The sequence below is a fragment of the Argopecten irradians genome, chromosome 16, assembly GCF_041381155.1.
Source record: "Argopecten irradians isolate NY chromosome 16, Ai_NY, whole genome shotgun sequence".
Lineage (NCBI taxonomy): Eukaryota > Metazoa > Mollusca > Bivalvia > Pectinida > Pectinidae > Argopecten > Argopecten irradians.
This window is the reverse complement of record NC_091149.1, coordinates 22964248-22985500: the sequence shown is the minus strand read 5'-3', so window position 1 is coordinate 22985500 and position 21253 is coordinate 22964248. Positions and strand designations below refer to the sequence as shown.

Genomic DNA, 21253 nt, shown 5'->3' with positions numbered 1-21253 from the left:
GCAAATCAAATGTCTAGTTCTACCTTGAAAAAGCGTTAGGTGACATGTGTTTACGAGGAAATTTACGAAATACAATAAACGGGGAAAAATACGAAATGCACTGATAACAAGAAGCCCGAGAGGCCTTGACAGTCACCTGAGTGCTGATGCAGAAAGACCATTGCAAAGTTGGTTCAAATCTGTAGAAAGTATTTACAAATTGGAATACACTTTAAAGTTGAAACTTCGTTTTGGAATTTTTCTTTTTTTTTCATTTTGATAGAGTATTATGTTACCAAACATTATACTTAAAATTCCAATTTGCTTTGCTAACGTTAAACAACAAAACCAAACTAGAAGTCAGTCAGTGTCAGTGATTTTACAGATTTCACTTTTCAATCTATGAAGATTATTTTGTTCCATCAAACCTGTGAATTCAGAAGAAGAATTTTGAAATTTTAGCCATTTTGACCCAATTTGGCCCCAACCTCTGGCCCCTGGGGGTCAGCAAGGACTAATATGGATATGGTGTTAAAATGCTATTTCAAGCTTATAATTCTAACCCAGTCTGACTCAATTCCTATTAAAACTAAGCAAATAATGTTTATAAATGTGTTTTGACTGTATAAACTTTAGTAAATTTGACTCCCTCCCCAGGGAAAAATCGGAGATCCCAGGGCCATGAAATATTTTGTAAAGTAACTTAAGATCTTTCGATCGATGAAGAGTATTTGGTTCCATTAAAACTGTGAATTCAGAAGAAAGATTTTTTGAAGATCTAACCAATTTACCCCTTTTGGTCCCTGGGGGTTGGCTAAGACCAATATGAATATGACCTTAAATACTATCTCAGGCTAATAATTCTAACACAGATTAGCTAATTTCCTATGAAAAATAAGCAAATAATGTTCAAAAATGTGTTTTCCATTTTAAACTATAGTAAACTTAACCCCCTCCCCAGGGAAAACCTAAGACCCAAGGGTCATATAATTCACAATTTTTATAGAGGACCTTGAGACCATTCTATCTATCAAGAGTATCTGATTATACCACCTCTGTGAGTGGAGACGAAGATTTTAGCCACTTTTTTCACTTTTGGCCCCTCCCACAGCCCCCTGTGGGGTGGGGGTCATATAATTCACAATTTGGATTGGCCTTATGCCTTAGAAAGTTTGCGCAAAATTTCATTGAAATTGCTTCAACGATTTTGGAGAAGAAGTCGATAATGTAAATTGTCTACAGACACAAGACGCACGACGACGAACAAAGGGCGATTAGAAAAGGTCACTGGATATTTCTAAGGTGACCTTAAAACGAATATGGATCAATTTGATTTGTACTTTGCGCAATCAAAATTTGGTATCGTTTTCATCTTTCGATAAATAGTATTGTGTTAGCCGGTTGGATGAAAACAACATAGACTTCTTCTGCCTCTTTTATGATTTCACAAGGAATACCTTCTACACGGATCGACAGTTTTGGTATTTACATGGAAAATTATTACAAGATAAAAATCGATCAGTTAATGAAATGTTCAAATAAAGTTAACATTAAACAACGACTGGCGATCGTGTAGGTAGGTAATACTGACACGGTTAATCCACTAGAAGGTCAAGTGAGCTTATGCTGTGGTGAAGCCTCCGTTGTCCGGCCGTCCAGCGTCACCTTTTCCATTTAAACAACCTAGAGTTCAGAAATTTGACTTATAGCATGCTGGGATGAAGGGCTACCAAGTTTGTTCAAGTGAACGACCTTGACTTTCATTCAAGGTCACAGGAGTCAAATAGGTGAAAATTTTTAACAGACTTTTTTTTAATAACAAAGATGCCTAGATACCTGAAAATAGGCCTGAAATATCTTAAGACTTCTTCTTAATAAACAAGAGACATATGGGGTCAAATAGGCTAAATTCTTTAGACAACTTCTCCTTCATAACCAAGAGGACTAGAGATCTGATATGGGGCATATGACATTTTGGGATGAATCGCTACAGACTTTGTTCAAATGAATGACACTTGACTTTCATTCAAGTTTCTTATAGAGAAGTAGAGAGTCAAGTTACATTTTAGGTGTTCGAAACCAGCACTACAGACGACCATGATTGAAACTACAGCCTTCGGAGCTATGTGCCGAGCGCTCTGATTGGTCTATTGTGAGGGGCGTTAAAGCAATGTGAGACATCGTCTCTACCGCACGGCAGGTATAAATATTCGTGCGCGCACGCGATATAGCAGATTGGTTACAGGTCTGGTAGAGCCAGCCTATTCACTGATAAGTGCCAGCAGTCTTCGGAATAGAGGTACTATGGTGCACCATGCCTCCTTATTACCTCCAAACTCAGATAGAATATAATATGAAATTGAATGAAAAAAATACGGAAATCATTCCGATAGTACCATTTAAAAACTGTAACTAGTACAAATAAAAAGTAAGCTGGCCGTGTGGTAATCCAGTGTGTGTTGGCCAGATATAGCGTAATTACTGCTTGTCGGCGATAATGTAACTAGTTCAGAAGATAATTAGATATTTTGGGGTGACATTACCTGGGAGAAAGACAGGATGTTACCGTCTATTTACCGGAAATGTTGTTTAACAGTGACAAGTAATTATAATGACGGTTAGCCATTATTGGGAAGCGCATGTGATTCTATCTGTGGTCTCGAACAGTGGGCAAGCTTATATATAATTTTGTCGTACCGGAAATAGTGGGGAATGGGGGTGCGTTGACAGCGCCTCGGTTGAACGGGTATCGTACGTCCTAGGGTGAGACAAGTAGGTTTAGGTCGGCCCAGTGCGTTAGGGATGTGTGGTTAAACCCTCAGAACTTCCACTATTAACTTCATTGTAAATGTTGTGCAAAGTTATTAAATTCCATATCTAAATTAAACCTGTGCTCTAACAGCGTGTGTGGGTCAAGATGCCGGTCTGTTCTGTTACTTTGGGTTAAAGGTCAATAGTTGGGACATGGCAATTGGTACTTCGGGTTGGGGGCGGTTATTACGCATACAGGAGACCTATTAATTAAGTCAATTGGTCTATAAATATAATTTACATATTTCATTAGATTTCGTTAGTTCTTAGTAATGATAGCTACTACATATTATATATTTTCTTGGGCTAATAGAAAAATCAGTGAATCTTTTGGTTACTTTATTTTATGATTTTATTCAGTTCAGAAGTATTCATTATAGTGAATTTCAATGCATGATTATAAATGTGAATCAAGTACTTTGTACATTTCAATTAAGTCTAGGATAATTCTTCTACTTTTTGCTTTTGTTATCTGTTTACTTTGTGTTTAATATAATAAACTGTTGACATTTATTTCATCTTCTGGTTATACTTTCCATTGTGTCCCGCCGGAATCTCAAAAGAACATTGCAGAGGGAGAACTTGAGGAATGGGTGATAAGCCATATATACTAAAACACAACGCGAATTACCATCTACACTATACATGGAAGGCTCACCCATTCGCCGAGACCCCCTCCTGCTACACCATAACTGGTACGGAACTCAGAGTACCGAACCCGGGTAACTATATATGATACATCCAGACAGGTGAATACCTCGCCTGTTACATAATCACAGATGGTGAGCTATTATCCATGTCGATCTGTGCAATCAGGTGTGACACGGGTAAACAAATTATCAAGGGCCGAATAACTGTTCGACGAATACATGGGTATTTGATGAAACGGGGATATCTTTCTGTTCGAGTAATAAGGGGTATTCGACGCTGTTCAAGTTATCCGGGGTTTTGTTACATAGAGTATATAGGGATACCATCGGAACAGTGCGACCAGTTCGACGAATCCGGGTTCAAGTTAGAGCGGTTAGAGCTGTATAGACAAACCACACATCCTATTATACATACTGCATCAGGTTGGCCTAGCTTCATTCGCTTTTAATACATTGTATCGCAATTCGATTGATATATTGATTCCAAATAAAAGTACATAGGTAGTGGGAAGTATACGCACTGTATGATGCAAAGCTTCATTTGCTCTTAGTATATTAATTTTGCTAACTTGAAAATGATTTCCAGGATACAATACTAATGTTCGGAGATCGTTTAGCCCCAAAACCACTGTTGGTAAGTCCTTCAATATCGACGATCCGCTCATTTCCCTCTCGAACCAGGTAGATAATAGGTATATAACAGAGTCCGGCCAAACTAATGACCACTCCTCCGAAGTAGAAGGCATTATTGTAGTTCCACTCAAATTCGGACACGGCACCTTAGAATTAAAATGCAAATCAACAACAACATTTTACTCTTACATCTGTTATTTTACATTACATGTATATGGTATATTATGTATTCATTATAAATTATCGACACGTCACCATCAATATGATATTTGCTATAAGGTCCCGCTGATACAAAAACAATCCTACAAGAAAGAAAAATAGAGAGAAGAATACAATACCAATTATTTTCTTTTAAACATATAAGGTACATTTGTATTAGAATATCGAGTACACATGTTGTAATACAGTAACTAATGAAGAAAAAAATAGCTGTATTCGTGACAACATATGAAAACTAGCTCTATCGAATACTCATCGTTAACACGAGCCTTGCACTTCACACACCCAACCCACCACATACACGGGAGCCTGTCCTTATATGAACCAAATTTGTTAGAAATGTCTATTGATAGCAAAGGTTATTTAAAATGAACTAGTCTTATAAATAATAAACGACGTCCACGTACTGAATCATTTGTGACTTGGGATACTATGATCGTATATACTTCTAACAAGCAAATTCTTGGAATTTCCCCGCTTTCAGGACATATTGTAGGTAAACATTACTGAGGTAAGGTTTAATCTTGGTTTGAAACATGAAAAAAATAAACTGAAGTCTTATTCGGAAATAAGATGTGTAAAATAATGTCAGCTGAAAGTGACTATTAAACTTGGCTGAGCTCTTAAGGCATTTAACTTCGATACTAACTTTTAAGAAATTAGGTTTACTTTTATACACTTATTGCACGGAAATGGCAGAAAATGACATTTTAATAATTCACAGGGCCATATTACTAAGAAAAGGTCCATCGACAGTCGCGATTGTACATGGCCGAGCCCTTGAGGCATTCAACCTTGTCACCAAGTTTGAAGAATATCGGTTTACATTTGGTACAAATATTGCACGAAAACGAAGTGTTACAGAAAGACGGACAAACCCAAATTAATATTATAATATTTATAATATAATAATTTTCGATGGTGATAACGAAGCCTTCATTTATTTATGTATTGAAACAGTGTGGTTATAGACATATGTCAATCCGATTAAAATACAGATCCTTATAACCACTTCGTTAAATAGAGGATAAGAGAACATCCAAAAAAGGGTCATGTTAAAATAACCTTTCTACCACGTATACTTCAGATGACATACATTTTCTACACATTGCTAACGATTGATAACGCCATTTCATCCAAGTATACATATACATTTAGCTTTGTTGTGGTCTTTGGGCGAGATGACAACATGCATGAAAATAATTCGGATAGCTTTTTCATTGTTTTCGTCCCCAGTCAAGATTCTGACAGTGCCAATTTAATTGGCCATTTTCCAGAAGGTCATCTGAACGTGACCCCTAATGAAATGTTGTCAGATCCTCTAATCAAACGTATTGATAATAAGGATCTGTATTTTAATCAGATTGAGCATATGTGCCCTTGCAACATTTTGATAATGATAAAGTTTACTATAGTGTCATTTCACTGAAACACAGTGCCACAAACAAGCATGAAGTGTTTACCTGCGATCGGGGATCCGATGACAGCTCCTACCCCCATCAACAGGAAGTGTAGTCCGACTGATCCGGTGAGGTTCTCTGCCCCCATCAGTTTCACAAGGTTTGTGTTTAAAAGGACCATATGTGTAGCTGCAATACCATTTTTTTCCATAATAAAAACAAGTTATCCGATAATTATGCATGTTTCACAATGGAAAAAACACGTGATCAATTCCATTTAAGTTGGTTATCGTTTATGTAAACACCTACGGCGCCTCTGATTGGTCAATTCCAACATCTCTTGATTCCGACTGGCTCTCAATTTCGGGTTATTGTTCATAGCGCATTTTTAGCTCGCCTGTCCCGAAGGGCCGGTGACTTTATGTCATGGCGCGGCGTCCGTCGTCCGTCCGTCCGTCAACATTTCATTTAAATCGCTACTAGTCATAGAGTTCTGTATGGATTGTAACCAAATTTGTCCACTAACATCCATGGGGGAAGGGGAACAGAACTTGTATAAATTTTGGTTCTGTCCCCTGGGGGCAGGAGGGGCGGGGCCCAATAGGGGAAATAGAGGTAAATCCTTTAAATCGCTACTTGTCGAGTTCTGCATGTATTGTAACCAAATTTGGCCACAAACATCCTTGGGGGAAGGGGGACAGGACTTGTATAAATTTTGGCTCTGAGCCCCCGGGGGCAGGAGAGGCGGAACCCAATAGGGGAAATAGAGGTAAATCTTTAAAATCGCTACTTGTCCTAGAGTTCTGCATGGATTGTAACCAAATTTGGCCACAAACATCCTTGGGTGAAGGGGAACAGAACTTGTATAAATTTTGGCTCTGACCCCCTCCCCGGGGGCAGGAGGGGCGGGGCCCAATAGGGGGAAAAGAGGTAAATCCTTTAAATCGCTACTTGTCCTAGAGTTCTGCATGGATTGTAACCAAATTTGGCCACAAACATCCTTGGGAGAAGGGGAACAGAACTTGTATAAATTTTGGCTCTGAGCCCCCGGGGGCAGGAGGGGCGGGGCCAAATAGGGGAAATAGAGGTAAATCCTTAAAATCGCTACTTGTCCTAAAGTTCTGCATGGATTTTAACCAAATTTGGCCACAAACATTCTTGTGTGAAGGGGAACAGAACTTGTATAAATTTTGGCTCTGACCCCCCCCCCCCTCCCCCGGGGACAGGAGGGGCGGGGCCCAATAGGGGAAAAAGAGGTTAATCCTATAAATCGCTTCTTGTCCTAGAGTTCTGCATGGATTATTACCAAATTTGGCTGCAAACATCCTTGAGAGAAGGGGAACAAAATTTGTATAGATTTTGGCTCTGACCCCCTCCCCCGGGGGTAGGAGGGGCGGGGCTCATCGCTACCTGTCCTAGAGTTCTTCATGGATTGTAACCAAATTTAGCCACAAATATTCTTGAAGGAAGGGGGACAGAACTTGTATAAATTTTGGCTCTGAGCCCCCGGGGGCAGGAGAGGCGGGGCCCAATAGGGGAAATAGAAGTAAATCTTTTTAATCGCTACTTGTCCTAGAGTTCTGTATGGATTGTAACCTAATTTGGCCACAAACATTATTCGGTGAAGGGAAACAGAACTTGTATAAATTTTGGCTCTGACCCCCTCCCCCGGGGGCAGGAGGGGCGGGGCCCAATAGGGGAAAAAGAGGTAAATCCTATAAATCGATACTTGTCCTAGAGTTCTGCATGGATTATAACCAAATTTGGCCGCAAACATCCTTGAGAGAAGGGAAACAGAATTTGTATAGATTTTGGCTCTGACCCCCTCCCCCGGGGGTAGGAGGGGCGGGGCTCATCGCTACCTGTCCTAGAGTTCTTCATGGATTGTAACCAAATTTAGCCACAAATATTCTTGAAGGAAGGGGGACAGAACTTGTATAAATTTTGGCTCTGAGCCCCCTCCCCCGGGGGCAGGAGGGGCGGGGCCCAATAGGGGAAAAAGAGGTAAATCCTATAAATCGATACTTGTCCTAGAGTTCTGCATGGATTATAACCAAATTTGGCCGCAAACATCCTTGAGAGAAGGGAAACAGAATTTGTATAAATTTAAGCGCGACCCCCAGGGGGCAGGAGGAGCGGGCCCAATAGGGGAAATAGAGGTAATTCCTTAAAATCGCTACTTGTCCTAGAGTTCTGCATGGAATGTAACCAAATTTGGTAACAAACATTGTTGGGTGAAGAGGAACAGAACTAAATTTTTGCTCTGATCCCCCGGGAGCAGGAGGGGCGGGGCCCAATAGGGAAATAGAGATAAATCCTTTCAATCGCTACTTGTCCTAGAGTTCTGCATGGATTGTAACCAAATTTGGCCACAAACATTGTTGGATGAAGGGGAACAGAACTTGTATAAATTTTGGCTCTGAGCCTCCGAGGGCAGGAGAGGCGGGGCCCAATAGGGGAAATAGAGGTAAATCCTATAAATCGCTACTTGTCCTAGAGTTCTGCATGGATTATAACCAAATTTGGCCGCAAACATCCTTGAGAGAAGGGGAACAGAATTTGTATAAATTTTGGCGCGGGCCCAATAGGGGAAATAGAGGTAAATCCTTAAAATCGCTACTTGTCCTAGAGTTCTGCATGGAATGTAACCAAATTTGGTAACAAACATCCTTGGGGGAAGAGGAACAGAACTTGTATAAATTTTTGCTCTGATTCCCCGGGAGCAGGAGGGGCGGGGCCCAATAAGGAAATAGAGGTAAATCCTTTCAATCGCTACTTGTCCTAGAGTTCTGCATGGATTGTAACCAAATTTGGCCACAAACATTGTTGGGTGAAGGGGAACAGAACTTGTATAAATTTTGGCTCTGAGCCTCCGAGGGCAGGAGAGGCGGGGCCCAATAGGGGAAATAGAAGTAAATCTTTTAAATCGCTACTTGTCCTAGAGTTCTGCATGGATTGTAACCAAATTTGCCCACAAACATTCTTCGGTGAAGGGGAACAGAACTTGTATAAATTTTGGCTCTGACCCCCTCCCCGGGGGCAGGAGGGGCGGGGCCCAATAGGGGGAAAAGAGGTAAATCCTTTAAATCGCTACTTGTCCTAGAGTTCTGCTTGGATTATAACCAAATTTGGCCAGAAACATCCTTGAGAGAAGGGGAAAAGAATTTGGATAAATTTTGGCTCTGGCCCCCGGCGGCAGGAGGGGCGGGGCCCCATAGGGGAAATAGAGGTAATTCCTTAAAATCGCTACTTGTCCTAGAGTTCTGCATGGATTGTAACCAAATTTGGTAACAAACATCCTTGGGGGAAGAGGAACAGAACTTGTATAAATTTTGACTCCGACCCCCAGGGGGCATGAGGGGCGGGGCCCAATAGGGGAAATAGAGGTAAATCCTATAAATCGCTACTTGTCCTAGAGTTCTGCATGAATTGTGACCAAATTTTACCACAAGCATCCTTGAGGTAAGGATGCTTGTACTTGTATAAAGTTTGGCTCTGACCCCCTGGGGGTCAGGGCCCAATAGGGGAATTATAGGTTAATATTCAAATTCCTTCAGAAAGGAAACAATTAACCTGTATTCACAACAGTACTTGTCATTACAAACCAGGTGAGCGATACAGGCCCTCTGGGCCTCTCGTCTTTTAAATAGCATTGTATTTACTGTTTTACAGGTTGTTGCTTATTCAAAGTATTTAACAATAGGATATTGGCCCTCTATTAAGGGCTTAAGGCACTATCTTTTATATCGGGAAGATGTCACTACACAATGTATGGTGGTAAGGTTCCCTGAATGAAGACGAGAAAATGGTCATCATGGTATAAATATAAAGTTAAAGTTATGAAATAAATACGTTCCCCAACACGTGACTGTTGTTTATCATGTTTATCTAATCTCTCGTTAGTTAATTTTAAAATTGTCAAAAGATTCGTCTTTTCAAAATTTGAAAATTAACTAACTCGAGTTTGATAAACATGAAAAACAACAGTCACTTGTTGGGGAACCTCTATACATCTCAAAATGTACTTTGAAGTTAGTCTATTTTGATGAGAGTCTGTTTTGATGAGAATGAAGTTATTACAATCAAATTACCACATGGTAAGTTTAACCCATCTCTGCACAGATTGGTAGCTCCATGTCTAATGTATGTGGAACGAAATGAGGCGACAAAACATTTAGAGTTTAAACTAATTAAAACATGGATTTATTGCATAATGTATATGACTTTTTGATTTGCCGATTGACCTCTATGAATACAGAATTAGAGAAAGACGCAAAAGTAGTAGTTTGGGTCAAGGTTTAAAATTAGAACCTATTAGAAGTCTTGAAGGTCATATTCCAGTAGTGGAATATCAATTTATTTATCCAACACTTAATATACCGAAGAGTTGCATGACACGATGTATTTTGGTAGAGAAAACTTTTCATAAATGCCACGATTTGTTACTATTTGTTATCGACCGGAACATATTCTATAACCCAACCCGGCCGAAATGCAGTGTTTCCGTCCATGTAACAGGTCTAGTCGGTCACTATGTAAGCAAATAAATAATAACTTGCGTCACCATCTTCTTATTTATAATACATTGCGTAACTCGTCCAAAGGTAAATACATTGTAGATTTAGTCGATTGGACGAGTTACGCAATACATTATGAATAAGAAAATAGTGATGTACTTGTTTATTTGTATCAGATGAGTCATGTCCAGGTGACCTTTGGCTTTGGCCCAGCAAATTGCTGCTGGCAAAATGTTGACAGTGAAATAGTTTGAAAATCTGAAAGAATTATTTCCGTGTACGTAGACATCTCGCCCAAAGAGCACAACAAAGCTAATCGTATATAAATTAATAGATATAGCAACGTGCAGAAACTGGATTAGATCTGAATTACGCGTGGTAAAAAAGCCATCAGAATATGACCCTTAATGGGATGTTCTCAGATCCCCTATTAAACGGAGTGGTTATAAGGATCTGTATTTCAATCAGATTGATTTAGTGATCGATTTAGCGTTTGTAATATATGTATGCATACGTCATTAGTGTTGTATTATCAGAGGCACTTTCCATTTGTAGGAAATACTGTTTCCTTTCCCTGCAGGTAGGGCGTAAGAATTGTACCTGCTGCCCCTATTGCATGATCGTAAAAGGCGACTAAATTTAGGATCTTATATTTTCTCTTCTTCCTAACTGACTTTATCTTTCCTAATGCCTCCCTTGGCACCGCCTCACTTTTGGCCTTGAGTTGAGCGTTCGCCCCTGTGAGGAAGGCTCTGGGTTCTGTCCCCTGGTCGAGACACACTAAAGTCTATAAAAGTGGTAGTTTCTGCTCCTGCTTAGCGCTCAGCATACAGGGAGTGGGACGACTGGTTCGCCCGTTGTCAGTATAATGTGACCGGGTGGGGTGTGTTGCTTGGTGTCTTCGGCGGCATGCTTCAGTGATATAGCACTATAAAAAGGGCAACAGTTCCACTATACAAGAAGACACAACATGAATATACCGCAGTCTCCCAAAACACGCACCTCGCACAACATACACGCAACACACCGCATACATGGGAGGTCGTCCTTGCATGACCATAGCTGTTAATAGGACGTTAATTAATAAAACAAAAAGTTTCCTTTCATCTCTTGCCCACACATACCTTACCTGTAACCAATCCATAAAGAGCGGAATAAGCCGCGAGGGAGGTAAAACTCGTGTAAAATGGAACCAAGCATGTAGAAATTCCACCAATCAGAAGCATCGTACCAGTCAGAACAAATGTGTTGACCCAAGGCTTGTCTGATATATAACCAATCACTACTCGTGATACAGTACTCGTTACTCCGATTATTGCAATCAGGACGACACTTTCCTGAGATGTCAGCCCAACAGAGTCGCCGTGTACAGGCAGAATAACCGAACGGAATGTTGTATCCTAAAACATAAGGTATCATTGTCATACGTCACTTGCAATATAAATATATATTAGTTTCATTATAAGTCAAGTGACACCAATTGGTGTAATCATCATTCATGACACCATTCATTAATTTGAAAAAAAAATCCAAATAAACTTAACACAACTTATAATCGAAAACACATTTAATAAGAATGCAGCATTAGCAATGATTTTTAAACTTGAAATTAATAAATTTAGAAAGGACGAAACAAACTATTGATCTGAATATATGCATTCTGATTTCAACGTATTTTAGACTATTATATTGATACACTTTCCATTCACTAATAGATAATTATTTCATATTTGTTTTAATGCTGAGGTTTTGCATGTGTGATCGAAAAAAATGCATTATAGCGTCGATTACATTGCAAAGGTGTTTAGATACAGTATACAGTTAACCAAATAAAACTAAACAACCTATGGTAACGCAAGCCAGTAATTACCTGCAATGTAACCACAGCTCACAATCATGTGTACTGCGAATGTTGGTGTTTGTAGCAAAGTTAAGTCAAATATATTTATCACGCGAACACATCCGGTAATACACTCCGAAGCATTGTACTTTTCCGGCGAGTTTGTACGTGTCTTCTTATTGTCTTCAGGTCTCTTTATCGTAGTTCCTAGATCACCCATAGGTCTGTATAAGACACCACACACCACAGTATTGAGGACAACAGCAGACCAAATCCAAAGTGTCCCGCGCCAGCCGTATTTCTGCAGGAAAACTTCAGTGATCGGGGCTAATACTAGGGGACCAATTCCAGATCCAGACACTGCTATTCCTGTCGCCAAAGATCTTCGTTTTTCGAAGTACAGTCCAACGTTTACAAATGCCGGCACATAGAATAACGACATTCCAAAGCCTAGAATTCAAAATATTGGTAATTAGTTGAACTGATGTTTAATAGTCATCTATCACGAGCAATTGGACAATATTAATGACAATAAATTTATTTTTAGAAGTTGTCATGGAAATAAACAATTATTGCTTGCCAACGTGGACTTTCGGTGGTCGAGAGAATGAGCGTTTCCCTGGAGTAGCGAAACTAAAAAGGATCCAACTCCATCTGCATATAGACAATGACGTCCAAGTAAGCGTACAAATGAGATTGTAGTTACACAAACTTGATATTGACTTTCACTCAGTTTCGAAAACTATAAACTGGCGCTATATTGACATTTCCTGGTATGCAAATTTCAAGTGATTATCTTTATATCTTTATACCTGACAATGTCCGGCAAAGTGTCGGTATAATACCGGAAATCACTGATCCTAACATAATAAGTGAAAAATTGTCTTAATTCCGAGGAATTGAGGAATCCAAGGGCGAGAATACTACTGAGCTTGTTGTAGAGGCGTGTAAAAGACATCTAGGTGTTATGATTACAGCTGCTGATATAAGTAATCCCCATCGTGTCGGACCGAGCTCCTCCTCCCACCCGAGGGACATAATAAATAGTACGTTTCAACTCATATCGTACACGTGCGGAAGTATATGGCGCCCGCTTTGAACTATTCAAAAAGAACAGTAATCGCGAGGATTCAGTACAACCAATCGTTTGCTATGAACAGCCAAACCAAACCCGCTTTCTATCTAAATGAAGCCCTTACGAAGCAACGAGCGGCGGTGTATGCCAAAGCTAGGCATTTGAAATCTATAGGAACACTTATTGGAACGTGGACACAAGATGGACGAATAATTGTACGTGATCGGTCGGGTACAAGTCGAGTGTCACGAGACTCGCAGAACTTTCCCGCACTTCTCATTCGAAGACTATCTCCTCCCATAGGCAATGTTAGCGTTCACCCTTCTTGGTTTCAAATATTACATGTCAGTTAATATCATCCAGTCAATATGTAATTAAAACATATCTTGCTAACCATATATGATTATATACGACACATACTAACGGACAACATGTTTTCAACTTCTGATATTCAAAGAGGAATATATACATGTATGTAGTATAAAATGAAATACATCCCGCATACCGGGAACAGGGTCCTGTGCACACGTGCACAGTGTATGTGCACTCCTTCAATACATCTATCCAGTCTTAACTTGATCTGCTATGATTATGCATTTTCTTATGTGTCGTATATATTACATATACACTATGGTTTTGATTGTTACATTTTTGTAAACATTGTGAAAAAATAATGATCATGTTGAAACTTAGATTTATTCTCATTGCTACTGTTGATAAATATGAATAAAAGTATTATTCATTTCATATGTATAGTTTATATTGCAAGTCGCCACTCTGCGTAAGAATTGAGAATAGGAATGGTTTTTCTAAGTGTTTGAATGACCAGCTACATCCTAATGGTCAGCATATTGGAGCATTACTGAACAGATGTTGTGTTCGTCAACGAAGGGCTACATAGGCTATATGGAGTTAGATTTGTGGTGTATCAACGACGATATGACAACTGGGAGAAGCTACAAGCCTTTGATAGGGTTATAGAATTACTTATTGTAATGTTTCTGTGTAGGATATGGTATATGCATATTAGATTGGCTAGGTGTTGATAAAAATATATATATATATGTATGTTTGTGTAAGGATATAGATGTGTTCAAATGTTTAATGTGTGGGTTGGGCAATACATGTAGATGTAAAATATATAAAGAAATTTTAAAATTCTGTCAAGTGTGTGTCTGACAGGGGGAGGCAATCAATATTGGAATTTCATGAATATTTTGGTTAATTTTTGGTGCGGAATTCAACATAAGATGGCACCCCACACATAAAAGTTTAGCAAGATGGTAGATCTTAATTTCTTTTTATTCACAGGTATGCGAGATGCCATTCTTCAAAAATAGTGACAGGTGACCAGACTTGAAAACTCCATTTAACCTTGACAGTGACAAACGTTAATACATGTACTGCAAATGTTCTTATTTAAGCACAGTCAAATTTTAGCGCAAATGCGAAAAACTGTAAATGATGATTTATTAGCGTGGCGGTGTATGGGATTCGCAAATTATTTAGTCTAAATAACTGATTATTCTAATTACTGGTTTATGTAAATAATGAATGTACTTGCAATATTTCCAACGTTGGACATTTTTATTTTGCTATAATTAATATCGATGCTGCTATCGTTTTTGCGATGAGATGAGATGATGAGGTTTTGCAGAGTTATCTCTATTTTCACTCTATTTTCCCTGTCGACACCAAAATAAAACTTGTATTGTAAGATAGTGACCGGGCATTCTGTTTATCCTGCAACTTTTTCATTATACATACAGAAGATGGTATTCAAAACGAAAGCAAATTGTCTGTTATTTACACGATTTCGCTTAAAGCGGAACGCTTCTTTGATGATCAATAAAGTTGCATTCACTAAACCAAATGAGTGTGTACTCCTTTTTACTACCGTGGGAAATAAGCGACGTCATTCCGATGATTGTGACGTCACTGTTTGGCGGGACTGACTGCCGTTTCATTCACTCCTACTAAAAGTGACGTCACTGGAATGTTGGGGATCAAGTCAACAAATTTAGAAATTGAATCAAACGAAAGTTTTTCGAAGAAACGGTTAGTTCAAGGCGCTTCTGATAAGTATTTGTTGTTTTGGCTTTTGTGTTTTCAAAGTAGTCAGTTGATTGTCTGAGTATCTGTATCTTGTCCGGGCGTCTGTTACTACATTATATAATGTAAGTTAACAAGCGACGTAGCCTACATTATATTAGCATTGGCTTCTTAAAAAAAAATGTGAACAGTTAGTGCCTAAATAAGCCTTCAGTTATCTCCTCAATAATATTATCATCAAATTATTTCACTCAAACTAGTGATAGACAAATCATTTTTCTTCGATTAATGCGGCCATGGCAAACGATCTTGACCAAGTGTTATATTTAAGTTCGTGAGGTTCCAAAAGGTCTCCAATATTGGACCGATCTACATATTAGCAAATACAATTAAATTATAACCTTGGCTTATTTTTGTGTTTTGCATTCACATTTTCCTTTTTGTAGAATTTCCCACTTTGCTGTTTTATACTGACTATGTGATAACTAAACATATTTAATTAGCTTGAAATGGATGAATCGCAACTTTCAGTGAAAACGTTGTTTTATTGCGTGAATGAGAGTGATTTAGACGGACAGATCAAATATTAAATTAAAGGAAAATTATCATAATCATCGAAGTATCGCAATTTTATATTTTATTTCACAAGTGAATACTGGTAAGTTTTGCAAATTTTTTCATGTTTAAAGTCACCGGCTGTAAACAATGTATATTAAACGTGTTGTCATGATCAGCGAGATCAGTTATATATATAGTGACGTTTATTCTGATGTGGAACCCATGCCAGTGCATGGTCAAATAAATCCGGAAATTACCATTTTAAGTAATTTAATACTAAAAATTATAATTTTCAAAACAAACCGATATGCTTTAATAAAGTAAAAACAATTTTAGAAAAAAAGTTAAAATTTTTTGAAATGAAATGACATGAACATGCAGGGATACTGCAAAAATTGCATTTCTTTTTTCAGAAAACCATGAAGAAATATGAGTTAGTTGTATTTTGTTTTTTATAATTTTTTTTTGCAGTTAGTACTTCGAATTGTCTCTGCGTTTTTTTACACTTTCATTAATGCGATGTGTATGCCACGTATTCTTTGTTGTTGCCGAGTCATTTTTGTTTTCACTGTCGACACCAAAATAAAACTTGTATTGTAAGATAGTGAACGTGTATTATGTTTATCCTGCAAATTTTTCATTATATATATAAAGATGGTATCTTTGACGACCAAGAAAAGATGCATTCACTAAACGGAATGAGTGTGTACTCCTTTTTACTACCCTGGGAAATATGTAAGCGACGTCATTCCGATGATTGTGACGTCATTGTTTGGCGGGACTGACCGCCGTTTCAGTCACTCCTACTAAAAGTGACGTCACTGGAATGTTCGGGATCAAGTCATTAAATTAAGAAATTGAATCAAACTAAAGAAACTAAACATTTATTACAACTATTACAGGAATTTCTTATTATCTGGTATCGAGTTCTGTGCCCGACTTATGTCGATATTAGTGCTGAAAGTGCATTGTTTCTTGATATTGTTCCGCTTGTTTTGTTGACTTTAAATTCGTAAAATGAACTTAACCCGCGAAGGGCGTCAGAACGCTTGTTTTCAACGGGAATAAACACCGTAGTGATAAAGACCTTTCAAGTATGGCAACAGTGAATAATTGCATCAGGGAAATAGGGACACAAAAAGTTTACGTGCCATCATGCCCTGCAGGTAGGGCGTTAGAATTGTACCTGCTGCCCCTATTGCATGATCGTAAAAGGCGACTAAATTTAGGATCTTACCTTTTCTCTTCTTCCTAACTGACTTTATCTTTCCTAATGCCTCCCTTGGCACCGCCTCACTTTTGGCCTTGAGTTGAGCGTTCGCCCCTGTGAGGAAGGCTCTGGGTTCTGTCCCCTGGCCGAGACACACCAAAGTCTATAAAAGTGGAAGTTTCTGCTCCTGCTTAGCGCTCAGCATACAGGGAGTGGGACGACTGGTTCGCCCGTTGTCAGTATAATGTGACCGGGTGGGGTGTGTTGCTTGGTGTCTTCGGCGACATGCTTCAGTGATATAGCACTATAAAAAGGGCAAAAGTTCCACTATACAAGAAGACACAACATGAATATACCGCAGTTTCCCAAAACACACACCTCGCACAACATACACGCAGCATATCGCATGCATTGGAGACCGTCCTTACATGACCATAGCTGTTAATAGGACGTTAATTAATCAATCATACAATCGAATTGGTTCATCGATCACCGTTCCCATACCAAGGATATAATTCATTTTAACCATTATCAAATATCAAAGCAGTGAGTGGGGATAAGTCCTGATACTGGAGCAGTGGTGAATGACAATCGTAGCGAAGGTATGACAAGGATACATACATGTAAATTTAGAATTCACAAGTAAATAATTTGTATTACTGTTAACATTCTGAACAACAAGTTGATCGAGATGACTTGAATATTATATTATCAAAACAATGCGTATAAACACAATCATATATACAGAGAAAAAAATCAATATATACAACGCAAAAAGGATCCTACATGTAATATGTATTTCTTAATTTTTAGATAACGTCCAGCAGATAATAAAGACTGTATAGGTGTATAAAACTCAGACTGAATATTTAAGTTTTGAAATTACACTAAGCCCTGTTCCAAAGCGCCGAACTGCGGCTTGAGAATATTAGAAAACTTATAAAAATAAAACAATCGGTAAAAATATATACATGAATAAAGATGCTTTATTTTAGTATAAGATAAAGATCGAGCGGGTTAATGTGCGAGTCTCAACATCAGCTTCATAGATAGCTTGGTCAATATAATCAGTACGTAAAAAGATATATGTACGTTATCATAGACATACATTTGATAGACTGGTTCGCCCGTTGTCAGTATAATGTGACCGGGTGGGGTGTGTTGCTTGGTGTCTTCGGCAGCATGCTCCAGTGATATAGCACTATAAAAAGGGCAACAGTTCCACTATACAAGAAGACACAACATGAATATACCGCAGTCTCCCGAAACACGCACCTCGCACAACATACACGCAACACACCGCATACATGGGAGGCCGTCCTTACATGACCATAGCCGTTAATAGGACGTTAATTAGTTCTACTTCAAACAGAAGTAGTAATTCGACGGCTCAAACGGGCCACCGTACAATTGTGTTTTCCCTGTACAGGATTTAAAATCATGTAATGTTAATCTTTATGCATAGTTGAGAGCACAATAGTGTCCTTTACACATACCAGTCTTGATATTTGATCCTTTGTTTTGATAGATTGGATTTAAACAAACGTGCTGTCACGCTACTGATGTTATTTATGTAACTCTGTCTTCTTTCAAACAAAAATGAGATGAGTCATCATTGACACCTATTAATGCTGACGAACAATATAGTTATTGAGACATTGGGCAAGTTTTATATAGTGTTACTGCACATTTCTTGTAAAAGATTATATGGCTGGAATTTAAAGCAACACATGAACATGCCGTGTCAGATTTTGTCACGAAATGGAGTCCAATATACATTTTTTCTTTGTCAAACGTATCAAACGATGTTTTAAAATTCATATTATAATAATAAATATCTTATTTGAATAGATTATCTTTATTTATATAGTTTGACAAAATTAACTAAAATCGATGACCATCTTGATCACACATCTTCTTGTTTTGTACCGATGAAGTTAAAGTTATAAATTGTACCGGGCCGCGATTTCCGTCGAAGTTATCATCAAACTTGTAGAGTCAATAGAAAACTTGTTTCGGCATGTTATGAATTACATATTTGAGTATTTTGACAATGGTTTCTTGGTTTTCTTGGTATGCATAGTAAATATATACTTTGTTTATTTTGCATTAGGATTAAGTTTACTGTGTAGTACACAAGATACTTATTAGATGTACTTAATCTACGAGAAAATTACTATCAAAAGTGAATTTCTTTCAATATAAGTAGTCACACATAAAATTGACAATACCAACTTCAAGCACTGTGAAATACAAGTATTAATTCCTACTACTTGTTGCTATTTCGAGATACAATGTCGAATTTCCGCTCCGGCAGTTACGCCGTCTGACACACGACGTCAACAATTTTAGAATGCTTGGAAATAAGTTGGCATGATTTTTCAACTCACTGAAAGTGAACAAAGCCGTTGGCAAATGATTTTTTTTCTTCTTGTAAAAGTTATTGGTTATTTTCTGTTGTTTTACACCATGTATAGATTATCCCGATAGCTCAAGAAACAAAGATATTGCGATTTTTCCAACACCTACTTGAAAATGTGTAAAAATCAGTAGTTGGGAGTTAAGGGATTAACAAGAGCCCAACGATCGTTAACAGGATAATTTCATTCATGCTTCAGGTAAATCGCAGATATTACTTGAGAAGACATTCAAAATGTGTTGTGCAAATGGCGACTTTGGCGGCCATATTCGATTTCAGATTGACCCAAAACAGCAACACTTGGTTGGGACCAGTTTAGAATCATTTCAGGCAAGTTTCAGCTTCACTACACTGGTAGAATTTTTGTGAAAAAAAGTTTTGAAAATGTATTTATTAACTGGCGGTTTGGTTTATAGCATGTTAGGATCAATTCAGGCAAGTTTCAGCTTAATCGGAGAAGTAGATCATGCTAAGATGTTCAAAATAGTGGCCATTTGGATTTCGGATTGACTCGAACAGTAACAGCACTTGGTTGAGACCATCTCTGGATAATTTCAGGAAAGAGTCAGCTTAATTGCAATTGGGAAACTTGAGTAAATGTTCAAAATGTAAACAGTTTACGAACGGCTTACGGCGGACCACGAAACTAACAAGAGGCCCATGGGCCTTAACGGTCATCTGAGTACCTTGGCAATAATCATATAGGAAATTAATTAGATATAGTGTCATGGTTGCGATCTTCGATTGGAGATCAACCAGAGATGTAACGAACACTTTGTTGGGACCAATGTCAGATCTTTCATGCAAGTTTCAGCCAAATCGCACCGGTAGAACTTGAGGAAGAAGTTCAAAATGTGATTTTCAAGATAGTGGGCTGTGGCGGCGCTATCTTGGATTTCGGATCGACCCGAAAAATAACAACACTATTGTTTGGGACCATGTCAGGATCCATTTCATGCAAGTTTCAGCCAAATCGCACTGGTAAACTTGAGAAGTTATCAAAATGTGTTGTTCAAGATGGCGGCTGTGGCGGCCATCTTGGATTTTGATCGACGCCGAAAATAAAGAAAAAAAATTACTTTTTCGGGGACCATGTCAGGAGTTCATTTCATGCAAAGTTTCAGCCAAATCGCACCGTTTGAACTTGAGAATAAGTTTAAAATGTGTTTTCAAGATGGCGTCCATCTTGGATTTTTGATCGACCCGAAAAATAAGAATACTTTTTCAGGACCATGTCAGGATCATTTCATGCAAGTTTCAGCCAAATCGCACCGGTTGAACTTGAGAAGAAGTTCAAAATGTGTTTTCAAGATGGCGGCTGTGGCGGCCATCTTGGATTTTTTATCGACCCGAAAAATAAGAATACTTTTTTGGGACCATGTCAGGATCATTTCATGCAAGTTCCAGCCAAATCGCACCGGTTGAACTTGAGAAGAAGTTTAAAATGTGTTTTCAAGATGGCGGCTGTGGCGGCCATCTTGGATTTTTGATCGACCCGAAAAATAACAACACTTTGTCGGGACCATGTCAGGATAATTTCATGCAAGTCTCAGCCAAATCGCACCGGTAGAATTTGAGAAGAAGTTCAAAATGTGTTTTCAAGATGGCGGCTGTGGCGGCCATCTTGGATTTCGGATCGACCCGAAAAATAACAACACTTTGTCGGGACCATGTCAGGATCATTTCATGCAAGTTTCAGCCAAATCGCACCGGTAGAACTTGAGAAGAAGTTCAAAATGTGTTTTCAAGATGGCGGCTGTGGCGGCCATCTTGGATTTCGGATCGACCCGAAAAATAACAACACTTTGTCAGGACCATGTCAGGATCATTTCATGCAAGTTTCAGCCAAATCGCACCGGTAGAACTTGAGAAGAAGTTCAAAATGTGAAA

General features: G+C 38.6%; 1 pseudogene; it reads right to left on the bottom strand.

Moving 5' to 3' along the window:
* Positions 1-2150: 2150 nt before the first annotated feature.
* LOC138310733 (monocarboxylate transporter 12-like) overlaps positions 2151-21253 on the bottom strand; it is a 32223-nt pseudogene continuing 13120 nt past the window's right edge.